At 48.6% G+C, this 12,291-nt stretch overlaps 1 protein-coding gene across 2 annotated transcripts in view; it reads left to right on the forward strand.

Annotated features, from left to right (window-relative positions):
- The window catches only part of ROR2 (receptor tyrosine kinase like orphan receptor 2), a 225,830-nt gene that overhangs the window by 41,262 nt on the left and 172,277 nt on the right, over positions 1-12,291 (forward strand). The gene's annotated exons all lie outside the window — the stretch shown is intronic.

Below are 12,291 nucleotides of genomic sequence, written 5' to 3' on the forward strand. Positions count from 1 at the left end.
CTTTGGCTCTCCTGACTGTTTAAAATCTCAGTGGAGCTCATTTTGGGTAATCTTTTAAGTATGACATTAATTTTATTTGTTATTAATAGCAATTTTGAATTACCAGTAGAGGGATGCTTAATTTTATTTTAAACGTCTTTCTTTGGGACTGATATTATTTCCCACTGGTAATGGCGTGTTCCTTGATTTTATGTAAATATCCCCCCCATAGTGTAAGTACCTGGTACTTATCTACCTCCTGGGGTTGTTGTTTTGGGGATTAAATGAGTTAATGGTTATAAGGTCCTTAGAGCCAGCACTTGACTTGCTGAAAGTGCTAGATTGGTGTTAAGATAACTGATATTAAGCCTGCTTGTTAAAAAGTCATTAAAACGTTATGTTTTTACCATTACCTTTTAAAAGGCCTTCTGAGTTTGCATGGTCAGGAGATGTTCCTTTTTGTGTGTGTTTTTTTTCTTGAGACGGAGTCTTGCTGTGTTGCCCAGGCTGGAGTGCAGTGGCATGATCCTGGCTCACTGCAAGCTCTGCATCCTGGGTTCACGCCATTCTCCTGCCTCAGCCTCCCGAGTAGCTGGGACTACAGGCGCCCGCCACCACGCCTGGCTAATTTTTTTTTGTTTTTAGTAGAGACGGGGTTTCATCATGTTAGCCAGGATGGTCTCCATCTCCTGATCTCATGATCCGCCCCTCTCGGTCTCCCAAAGTGCTGGGATTACAGGCGTGAGCCACCGCGCCTGGCCAAGATGTTCTGATTGATGTTTTCTGTCTATCAGTTGCTACTAAAACATCTCAAGCTGGATGTGCTGCTGGTGTCCCAGGCACATCTTTAAATGCAAACTTGTCCCATTGTCTCCCTTGGAGCACTTCCTGGCATAGATAGCGTCCCTACCATTCATCAGGTGACTAAGATGGAAACCAGGGAGTTGCTTTCAACTCCTCCCTCCCCCCCTTGCTAATACAGCTGTGTCACCCATGCCTAAAAACTCAGTTTGGATTCCACTCTCTATCTTATCCAGCTTTTTCTCATAGGGTTTTGTGGCATTTACAGGTCCCAAAGGAAGTTCTTTCCTACAACAATTAGTGTCATCACAATTCTTGGATGTTTCCCTGAAGACCAGATAGTCCCTTCCTTCCCGTTATTCTGGCCCCTTGCCCTGTGCCCACCTGGAGGCAGTGCATGTAGGGTGGCCCTGGGTGTGGGGTGGCCAAGCTGACCTGGGGTGGGGCGGCACCTGATCCACGCTGCAGCTGGGTGACCTGAAGACCTTGTGAGGCAGGAAGCTCATGACTCAATTCACTGCATTCTTGGGTTCACGGGGAAGAGAAATGCTTCTGTTAAGTATGAGGTATCCTGAGAAGATGCCTTCTGTGTAAGGAGTGGATTTTGGAGGATAGATCTCAGGAATCTGGGAAGCCAGCCCTCTTTGCAGACATTGCCGGGAGTGGGAAGCGCCAGGTTTCCTGGCAGAGGAGGCCCTTCCTGTAGTGCTCAGGGTGTGGCTTTCTCAGAAAGATGACTTGATTGACTCAATTTTGATCCCTTTTTTTTTTTCCATCACCTTTTTTCACTGTGCAGAATCCCACTTCAATGATAACGAAAGAAACTTAGGAGTTAACGTGCTGATACCTAAAAGAGATCGGGCGAGGCAGTCACCCAGATCCCCTTGCCCCAGGAACTCAGGAGAGGCAGCGCCTCATTTCCTTTTGCTGGTGGATTTTGGACACATGTGTGTCCATTTGTGTTTGGGAAGGACATTCCCATGTGTGACCTGTCCTGCCTGTTAAAGTGAGGAGGAGTCTGGGGGCTGCATGCCATTGTACCAGAGGAAAAAGTGTGTGCAGAGCCACTGAGAATGTAAAGGAGAAGGGGTTTGTCACCTGGAATAAATGGCTTCCTGTTTATCATTTAAGACAATCATGCAGATTTATTATTTTCATGGATTTCATATGCTGCTGTGAGACAGCCCCCTGCCAATTTATCTCCCTCAATTAAAAAACAACTAGATGAAATCCAGTGGGACGTTAGTGCTTAATGGGGACGGAATTTCAGTTTTGCAGGATGTAAAGTGAGCTGGGGATGGAGGGTGGTGCTCCTGCACAACACAGTCAATGTTCCCACTGCCACTGAAGTGTCCACTTAAAAGTGGCAAAGACGGCAACTTTTATGGTATACCGTTTACCACAATTAGAAAAATAGAAAAGCCTGAAAACGTGAATCCACTGAGTTGGAGGCGGTCTAAAGCTGGAGCCTGGACCTTGGCAGTCCTTGGTGCTTCTCAGGCTGTCCGTGGTGCAGAACTATGTGGCAGGTTTTCCCTCCGGCTACTGCAAACCAAAACGTTTCTAAAATACAATGAAAACGATTAATAGAAAATAAAGACCAGAAAGGATAGATGAAATCCCTGTAATAATGCAAAGATCATTGACCATGACTTAAGAAAATCACAACAACAACGCAAGAACAAAACCGAGGGGATTTTCTTGAACTCCATGGACGAAGGGGAAATGAATGGTGGAGGCGGCTCTTGGAAGGTCAGAGAACGGAGGGGCGTCCTCTGCCTGCAGAAGACCCTTGGCGGGAACTGAGAGTCTACCTGCAGTGGAGTTGTGGTGGCAGCCTGTGACCATGTACCACTAAGAATGGTGCTCTGGGTTTCCTGGGAGATAAGACGGCAGAGCCACCCTTTAAGGTTTCATTTCCCTCAAATGCACAGACTTTCCCCAGAGGCTGCCATGCAGAGATCTTGTTCTGTTGGTCAGGGTAGAATTTTCCTTATGAAGGGGCAGTTTGTCATTCCAGACATCCTACTGGGCACAGAATTGTCCAGTACTGCTCTGTCACGCAGCCCCTCTGGTGACCTGCATGGCTGCTGCAGTGCATGCTGCTGTCCCCCTCAGCCCTGTCACCTCCTCCTGCAGGCGGAGTTATGGTCACAGCTTGGGCTGCAGGAGTTTCAGGGATGCTGACGCCTCTCAGGGTTTTGGTGTGGTTTTAAAACCCTCTGAGTTTAACTTTATTATGCCTGCTCAGCAGTTATTACTCTGTGTGTGTGTGTGTGTGTTTTTTTTTTTTCAAAGAATTCTCTTTAAGGGGTATTTTGCCTCTTCATTAATAATGGTTTCTTAAAACCACCAATTCAGGGTTGCACATAAATGTAGTCTGTAATTTTCTGCATTTTCTTTAATATGTAATCTTCCACTGGGATCAAGAATTTCCCAGGAGAGGCTCTGCTCTTAGCTCTTAAAAAATAACAAAAAGTTGATTGGCTCCCTCTCTTAGTTCTTGAGCTTTCAAATTTGCTTTAATTTCTGTTTTCTCTCCTGAAGAGTGTGATGGCCCCTCCCCCCGCCCCCATTTATCTACCACGTAGTGAAAGGGTTTGTTGTCTTTTAAAAAGAAAAACAGATTTTGTAGTGTATGTGTGGTGTGCGTGTGTTATGTGTGTTTATGTGTGCTGTGTGGCACCTATATGTGTTGTGTGTGGCATGTGTGATGTTTGTGTATGTGTTATGTGTTTGTGGTGTGATGTTTGTGTTGTGTGTGGTATGTGTTGTGTTTGTGTGTGTTGGGTTGTGTGTAGTGTGTGATGTTTGTGTATGTTGTGTATGTGGTATGTGTTGTGTCTTTGTTGTGTGTAGTATGTGTTGTGTGTTGGGTTGTGTGTGTTGTCTGTTGTCTTTGTGTGGTGTGACACTTGTATAGTTTGTGGTGTTGTCTGTGTGTGTATGGTATGTGTTGTGTGTCTTGTGTGTATGGTGTGTGATGGTTGTGTATGTGTTGTGTGTGGTGTGATTGTATATGTGTTTTGTGTGTGTGGTACGTGTGGCGTGTCTGGTGTGTGGTATTTATTGTGTGTGCTGAATTTGTGTCGTGTGTGGTGGTTGTGATGAGCGGTGTTTGGTGTATATGTGGCATGTGGTATTTGTGTATGTGTTATGTGTGTGACATGTGTTGTGTGTGGTGTGTCCTGCATGTGTGATATTTGTGTGGGTGGTGTGTGATATATGTTGTGTGCGGTTTGTGTGGTGTATGAGATTTGTGTATGTGTTATGTGTGTGATATGTGTTGTGTGTGGTGTGTCCTGCATGTGTGATATTTGTGTGGGTGGTGTGTGATATATGTTGTGTGCGGTTTGTGTGGTGTATGAGATTTGTGTATGTGTTATGTGTGTGATATGTGTTGTGTGTGGTGTCCTGCATGTGTGATATTTGTGTGGGTGGTGTGTGATGTATGTTGTGTGCGGTTTGTGTGGTGTATGAGATTTGTGTATGTTGTGTGTGACATGTGTTGTGTGTGGTGTCCTGCATGTGTGATATTTGTGTGGGTGGTGTGTGTGATATGTTGTGTGCGGTTTGTGTGGTGTATGAGATTTGTGTATGTGTTATGTGTGTGGTATGTGTTGTGTGTGGTGTGTCCTGCATGTGTGATATTTGTGTGGGTGGTGTGTGATATATGTTGTGTGTGGTTTGTGTGGTGTATGAGATTTGTGTATGTGCTGTGTGTGGTATATGTTGTATGTCTTTGTGTGTGGTGTGATGTTTGGCATATGTTACTTTTTGTGTGTGGTATGTGTTGTGTGTATTGTATGTTGCATGGCACGTGACATTTGTGTATGTCTTGTGTGTGGTGTATGTGCTGTGTGTGTGTGCACGTGTGTTCTGCAGCTGTGCACCTCGGAGCCGTCCAGGTAGTAAGCCAGAATGGAGGCGATAATGAGTGATGAGCAGTTTGTTTTTTCCCTTTTTGGAGGCTTTGCCTCATTAACTTGGAAACAGAGGTCCCTGAGACCAGAGGTGGCAGAATCGAGGAGCCCCCCAAGGCCAGCAGTGGAGCACAGGAGCCAGGGCGCTGGGGTGGAGATGGGATCTTTAAAGCCTGGAAGGGACATCCTGTGCGTCTTGCTGTCCCCCACTGGGCGCCCTCCTATAGCGTTGGTGGCTGCTCCCAGGGCCAAGGCACCCCCACTGTAGGCCTGAAGCCTGATTCCACTGCCTTGCTCCACAAGGCTAGGCCACCCTCTGCCTGGTCTCTCCAGGCTGTGACCGGATGGCTTTTCTCCAGGGTGATGGCCTGTTGGTTGTGGCCCAGGTCCTACCACTCCCTATCCCAGTCCTTGGGCCTTCCAGTCCTTTATGGACTGAGCCCGCCTGACCGGAACATTCTTGGGCTCTTGGTGCTAGGAGGGCAGTGGGCTCTACCCTCTGGACTTGTGGCATCTGCAGGTCAGGTGAACAAGGCACAATGGAGGCAGGGAGCTCTGAGGTTCTGATCTGAGGAACCACTTCACCCCGGGATCCTTCCATGATCCCCGGTGCCAAATCTGACTTTGTGGTTAAAAAAGGATGACCTGGGCCTGGGCGTGGTGGCTCACGGCTGTAATTCCAGCACTTTTGGAGGCCGGGGTGGGCAGATCACAAGGTCAGGAGTTCGAGACCAGTTTGGCTAGCAGGAGCAAACCTGTGTCTACTAAAAACAAAAAAATTAGCCGGTCGTGGTGGTGCACGCCTGTAATCCTAGCTACTTGGGAGGCTGAGAGGGGAGAATTGCTTGAACCCGGGAGGCAGAGCTTGCAGTGAGCCGAGATCACGCCACTGCACTCCAGCCTGGGCAGCAGAGCCAGACTCCGTCCCAAAAACAAACCAAACAAAAAACAAAAAACAAAAAAACCCACCAAAAACCAAAAGGATGACCTGTCAGGGCAGTGATTCCTGCTTTGTGGGATGATTCACATGTCTCTTTGAATATCTAAAACCACTCTCTTTTAAAAATATTTCAGCTGTCCACTGACTGTAGTTTTGGAAATTAAATGGATTTTGTTTTGAGAATGCAGCAATATCCCTTTAAATACATAAAATAAGTATAGGCATTTTATTGCCGTGGACTCTCTCCACGACCCCAGTCTGAGGTATTTTTATGAGCTCCTAGTAAACCCGGTCTCAAGCCGATTGCATTTGTTTTTGTTCCTCTTTGTCTACAGAGTTGTCGAATGCTCACTGGGAAGGGGTGGGCAGTTGTCCCTTTGGGGACATTGAGAATGTGGGGAAACCACTTCCCATTTGCTGACTTAGGGACTGGTTTAGGAGAAAATCTTTGTTCTTCCCTTTACAGAAAATATTTAGGTTGGCGTTGTTTGTTCCAGAAGTGTCTGCCTTGGAAATACTCCATGGAAGAATTTGGAGATGTAGGAAGGGCTTAAGTTTTGACTTGAGAAGAATAAAAAAATAACAATGAAATCGACCTCTTGGGGCCACAGGCCACTCCAGCAGCCTCATTTCCATTTATTTTGGGGGCTTGTGTTGTAGAAGTGAGTTGATGCCTGATGGGAAGAACTGGAGCAGATCACCCTTCCCAGGCTTTCTTGGGCAGGGGAAGCCAGCGGGTTGGGGTGTGGGCATCTAAGACTCCCCCATGCAGCATCTATCTGGGTTCCTCCTGGGCCGACTGCATTCAGGGGCACAGAAAAAAAATCCCATTGCTCTCTTGATGTGGCAGTTTTAATTTTCCATGCATTCATACTTTAGGGGAGAATGTATTTTTTTATTTGCTTTTGGTTAAGTATCTGTATTTTTTCTTTATGTTTTTATCATGGTAAAATATGCGTATCATGGAATTTACCATCGTAACTATTGTTGAGTGGCATTAAACACATTCACTTTGTTTTGCAACCATCACCACCATCCACAGAACTCATTTCATCATGCTGGACAGAAACTCTGCACCCATGAAGTAACGCCTCCCCCATCTCCTCGCCCAGACCCTGGCAGCCACCGATTCTACCTTCCGTTGCTGTGCATTTGACCACCTTTAGGGACCTTGTAGAAGTGGAACATGCAATCTATGTCGTTCTGTGGCTGGCCCGGTGCCCTTAGCGTGCCTTCGATGTTATCCGTGTTGCGGCGTGTGTCAGAGTTCCATTCCTGAGGATATGGTTTTTAAATGGTCATTTGTTTTGCCAGTGCAGATAAAATGTTTACATATTAACTCCATGCTGATGAAGCGGTTTCCTCTTACAGTGAGCGCAACAGTGTCCCTTTCTTGTTGCCTTAGTTGAGACTGAGCTCTCCAACTGATGCTGGATGTCTCAGGGAGGGCCCCATGGGGTCTGGTGGGGGTGGGGGCAGGGTAGCCCAAGGGGGGCCCTTGGTGTTACGGAGATCCCTTGGCAGTTCAGGAGGCCTCAGTACATAAACAGCAGCGACCACCCGGCTCCCCATCGGGAACTGCTTTTGAGATCTGTTTTCAGCAGGGCCCTGAGGCGTGGGAAGGCCCTGGCTGTGAGAGGTACAAGCCGGGTGGGCTTGGTGGAGAGGTGACGGAGGGCCTGGGATTTGGGTTTCCTGGAGGGAAAGAAGGGAAAAGACCCTGACAGGGAAGGGGAAGTTTACTTCGTTTTGTGATACCTAAGGATAGAAATTGAGCTTTGGTTTAGAAATGAGATATTTCTACTCTGAAGAATTAAAATTGAGAAAACCTTTAAAAATAATTGTTTCTTACTCGTTTCTCTTCTTTGTTGTGTGAGTATGTATCTCTTACTTGTTGACTACTTAGATGAATCAGGCCATCATCTGCAATGGGGGAGCCCTTGTGAGTTATTAAATATTTCATCTCCATGAGCCCCAGTTTCTGCATCTGAAAAGTGGGAATGTTACCTATTGTGTGGATTAAATGTTGGGACTGGTTGAATGAATTGAGAGAGGTATTCTGTGCCAATGACTCTTTCATGTGCCTCTGGCTCTGTTGGCCTGCTGCTCTAGAATTGAGGGTAGGCGCCCCCATCTACGCCTGGCAAAGGTACAACTGACTTTGCTCACACAGTAGCTATGGAAAAATAAACAAAGCTCTTTTTTATTTTGTTTATTTATTTATTTTTTTCAGAGCACTTTTTTTTTTGAGACAGTGTCTTGCCCTGTCGCCCACGCTGGAGTGCATTCGTGAGATCATGGCTCACTGCAGCCTCTGCCTACTGGGTTCAAGCAATGCTCCTGCCTCAGCTTCTTGAGTATTACAGGCGCGTGCCACCATGCCTGGCTAATTTTTGTATTTTTAGTAGACATGGGGTTTCATCATGTTGGTCAGGCTGGTCTCAAACTCCTCACCTCAGATGATCTGCCCATCTTAGCCTCCCAAAGTCCTGGGATTACAGGCATGAGCCAGCCACCACACCCAGCCCAGAGCACTTTTATTTTTAACCCCCTGTAGAAGGCAGATAAGTACTGAGCCCACATTTGAAATGACATGGAGCCTTTTCTCCTGTTGGAAAACAAAGATCTTAGTTCTAAGTGGGTGGGAAGATAAGCCAATGAGGACACTGTTGGTTTGGTTATACTTGAGGTGACTAGTAAACTATCACTACCTCCTAGTTACTGGTGTTTCATGATACCCCACAGGTATCTGAAACATTCACAAACTACTGACTTGCAGATTTGCATTTCTCATGGGTACAGTTGGAGATAGTCTAACTTATAGTAAATATGCTGTATAATTTATGTGTTATACATAAATATTAACCATGTAATATACTACACGTATTTATAGTATAGTTTGCATTTCAGAAGAGTATATTTGGGCTGTCAAATAACACAATTTTACAAGACAGTTCTCTAGTTGAAGGGTGGAGTGGAGTGGGGCTCTGCCCCACCTTCCTGGCTCTGGATTCAGTCTGGCTGTGCTGAGGGGGTCTCTTGTGCAGCTTCCTCATAGTACATATGAAAAACCCTTCAACTTAAAAAAAAATCTGCCCAGAAAAGGGATTTACAGTCTAGTACCTGATGAAACAATGTGTGTTTTAATTCCCAGAACTTTGCTTCCTAGTTGCTCTTTTTAATTAATAATGGATTTCCTTCTTAAAAACAGATGTGCATTCTTGGCTTATTTTTTTCCCTTCAAGGGGGGACATACACCTCTGTTCGCACAGAATTGAGGTGCAAAGTGGGTCTAATGGTCCTGACAATTTGAAGGACTTTTAAGACTGTAGTTTTGTGACAAGTGCTGACTCCGGGTGGGAGGGGCCTTGGCGGCCTAGCTGCCCCCAGTCCAGGAACCCGCGTGCCCCGTGAGGAGTCCTCTTCTGGGGCCTGTCCTGGTTCACTCTCAGCACTGTCTTTGAGACGCTTGTTTTCCTGCCTCCTTGGCGGCTTTTGAACGTTTTGGATGACACGCAGTGCCTTCCTCATTTCTTATTTCCTTCGGGTCCCACGTGCGGCCCAGCGCCCTCGCGTCCCTGCCCAGCCCCTCCTGCTCCGGGCAGCCGGAGGATCGCCCCGCATCGTCACCGTCCCTTGCACGGAGCGGGGGCAGGGGTGCTGCACTAGGGTCGGCCGCCTGCTGTGCCTCTCAGCCACTGCCATTGACCGTCTTCTGCGGGAGGCGGCGGGGGGGACCCATGTCTGCCGTTGCTACGCCTCCTTGCAGGGTCCCTTTTGCTCCTGCCTCTGCGCCTGGGCTGCTGGATGCGAGGCTGCTGGGGCCGTGCTCCCCACCCCCTGGCGGCACTGGGGGACCCACCGCGTCCTGAGCTTATCTGGGGGCCCACCCAGCACTGGAGGGAGGCTTATCTGGAGCCCCGCTGACTTGCTGTCTGTCACTTTGCAGGCTTTAAAACTTATCTTCCTGGTGAGTGCATCTAGTGGGTTCCAGGCTGGGATTCTTTTGGTCTCTAGGTACTTATCGATTAATGTTTTACTAAATTATCAAGCCTGCATTCACAGGTCAAATGTAGATTTTATACTTTAATAAGCTTGAGTCTCATATTCCTAGTTTCCTGGATGTATGTGTTCGTGTGTGCATATGTGTTGCGTGTGTAATGTGTATGTGTGCACAGTGCACCTGTGTGTGTTCGCGACCAATTTCCTGGTGTATGTGTACGCGTATGTGTGAGTGCATGTGGGGACTGTGGCGCATGTATTGTGTGCACATGTTTATGTGTGAGTGTATATGCGTGTGTGTGTAGCTTCCTGGTGTGTGCGTCTAAGGGTTGAGGTGTCAGGCAGAGCGTGGGGAACTCTGAGGAACTTGGTCCCAGCTGCCCCCTCCCACCCCGTCTTTCTCCTTGGGGACGGAGGAGGCTCTGTCCCCTCCTGCCCACCTGCTCAGTGCCAGTTCCCAGCTCTCCCACTGCTCAGCTCCTAAGCAGACCTTTTTTCCCAGGTGTATCTGATATACCTCCTTACTCGATGCGTGCACCTGAAGGCACCAGGACTGGTAGGGTGGCATTTGCATGCAGCGCACAGGAGGGACACAGCGTTCCGTAGTCTCCTTTGGCAGAAGAGGAAAGAGGCCAAGCAGGGGACATTGGCCTGGGGTCCCACATGTGGTAAGTGCCGGGCCCTGCTCTGTCTGCTGCTCCCCAAATATTTGCACAACTGCGCAGCCTCAGCTCCCTCTGTGGCCTGGTGTCTGCAGTCGCCCTTTGCAGAGGCTCTCAGCGCATGAGACCACCTATTTGCCTCATTAGTTCCTGTGCATTTTCTCCAAGATGCACTCCTGCTCTGCCATCCCCCGCACCCCACGGGGGCCTTTTCCGGTCCCTGTGTTTCTGGAGGACAGAGGTCAGGCCGGAGTCAGCGGAACAGGAAGAGGCCACCTGGTGGGCTCAGGCAGCTCTTGGCGGCTGTTTGTCCTAACACATGTGCTGAAGCGGGCTCCCATTCCCGCTGCCCTCTCTGTTCAAAAAGCAGTCTCTGCTGTTGCTTCATCAGCGGAACAGTAACAGAGTCAAGACCAAGAAGAGGGTGCTCAGGCCACGTGGCATCAGGTGTCTGAGGCTTCTCCCAGCTTCTTGGAGTGACTGTGGCCTTGCTCATCCGTGTGCCAAGCGTGCAAAGCAACTAGTCACGCTGCCTGTTTGGAGGCAGCTGGGCCTGCCTGCCGTCCTGTGCTGCTCTGTGCTGCATCTCCTTCTGCACTGGGGCTGGAGCCGGCCTTGTGACTCTGATAGCCAGGAGAAGGGTAATCTACATTCAGCTCTGCAAACAAGATTGTCCTTTTAAAGTCCTGTGAGAGTTGGTGATTTACGGGCATCTCTGGGCAGATGCCCTCATTGCTGGCATTTCCTCATTGTCCTTATTCGCTGGGGAAGTGGGGCTCTGCGTTGTGCTGGCCACCTGGCTGTATGTTTGTCTTGTCTTTGAAATGGGAACACTTTGTCATGTATAAATCACACCTCCATAAGGTTGACATGAGTAAAGGGGTGGGTTCTGCAGGGCCTCTTGGGGTTGTAATCCTGGCTCTCCAGTGTTTTTTGGGCAGGTCATTTAGGATCATGGGTCGCAGATGTTCATTTCTGAAACGGGGACACCATTTCTTTCACCACTGGGTTTTGTGAGGTTTGGGGCATGGGATATGCACCCAGCACTGAGTACCGTGCCAGCCACATAGTGTTATCCAGATGACAGCTGTTACCACTCTGGGCTCTAAGTTGGCCACAGGTCACCTTTCCTCTGAGGGAAGTCTGGGATGGAAGTGGTTCGAAAGGCTCTGGACACAAGACTCATTTGCAGAGAAGGAACCAGATATGGATGCTTCACTAAATTGGCAAAACCACTTGGGACTTTTTTTCCAGAACCGGTGACCATGGCGGGGGCATCAGTGATTGTGGACAGGCCTGTGGGAGTCAGAGAGGCCTAGAGGTGTGGCCCAAGGGGTTCTCGGGGTGTGTGGACCCCGCCGTGGCAAGGTCAGGATGGAGTCTGTGTGTGGGCCATCTGGTGCTCCTTCTCCCTTCCTCTTCAGTCACCCTCTGTGGCTCCAGGCAGGGAGGCTGGGCCCTCTGTCCACGTGTCTACCTTTCTCACCACGCGTCCTCAGGTGGATGCGATGACACACACAGGGACTCCCTCAGAAACAGACCCGTCCTCAGGGAGGGAAGTCTGGGTGACCGGGCCCGAGCTGCCTTTGGAACTTGGGTGTAGACACCCCACTTATTTCTCTTGAGTGTTTTTATTTACAAGGAAGGGTGAGGCTCGGAGTGAGGCAGCGTCTCCAAGACCCCTTCCTGGGATGCCTCTGAGCCTGGAAGCCTGTCCTCAGCCCCCCGTCTTCTGTTCCACAAGCTCACCCCACATCTCAGGCTCGTCTTCACACCTTTGGCCAGGCGGTTCCCCCACCTGGAATACCCCCCCACTTCCAAATCCTGTTTTTTGGTCAGAGCATCACCCAATATCACTTTGTTTTTATGACAAAATTTTCCTAACGCCATGGAAGGTTGTACTAACTATTAACATTACCACCCCCATGAGACTATTACTATAACGTTTATTAACCACATAACTTTTGGCAATGCCTTCCAGGAG

The sequence above is a fragment of the Chlorocebus sabaeus genome, chromosome 12 (genome assembly GCF_047675955.1).
Source record: "Chlorocebus sabaeus isolate Y175 chromosome 12, mChlSab1.0.hap1, whole genome shotgun sequence".
NCBI lineage: Eukaryota > Metazoa > Chordata > Mammalia > Primates > Cercopithecidae > Chlorocebus > Chlorocebus sabaeus.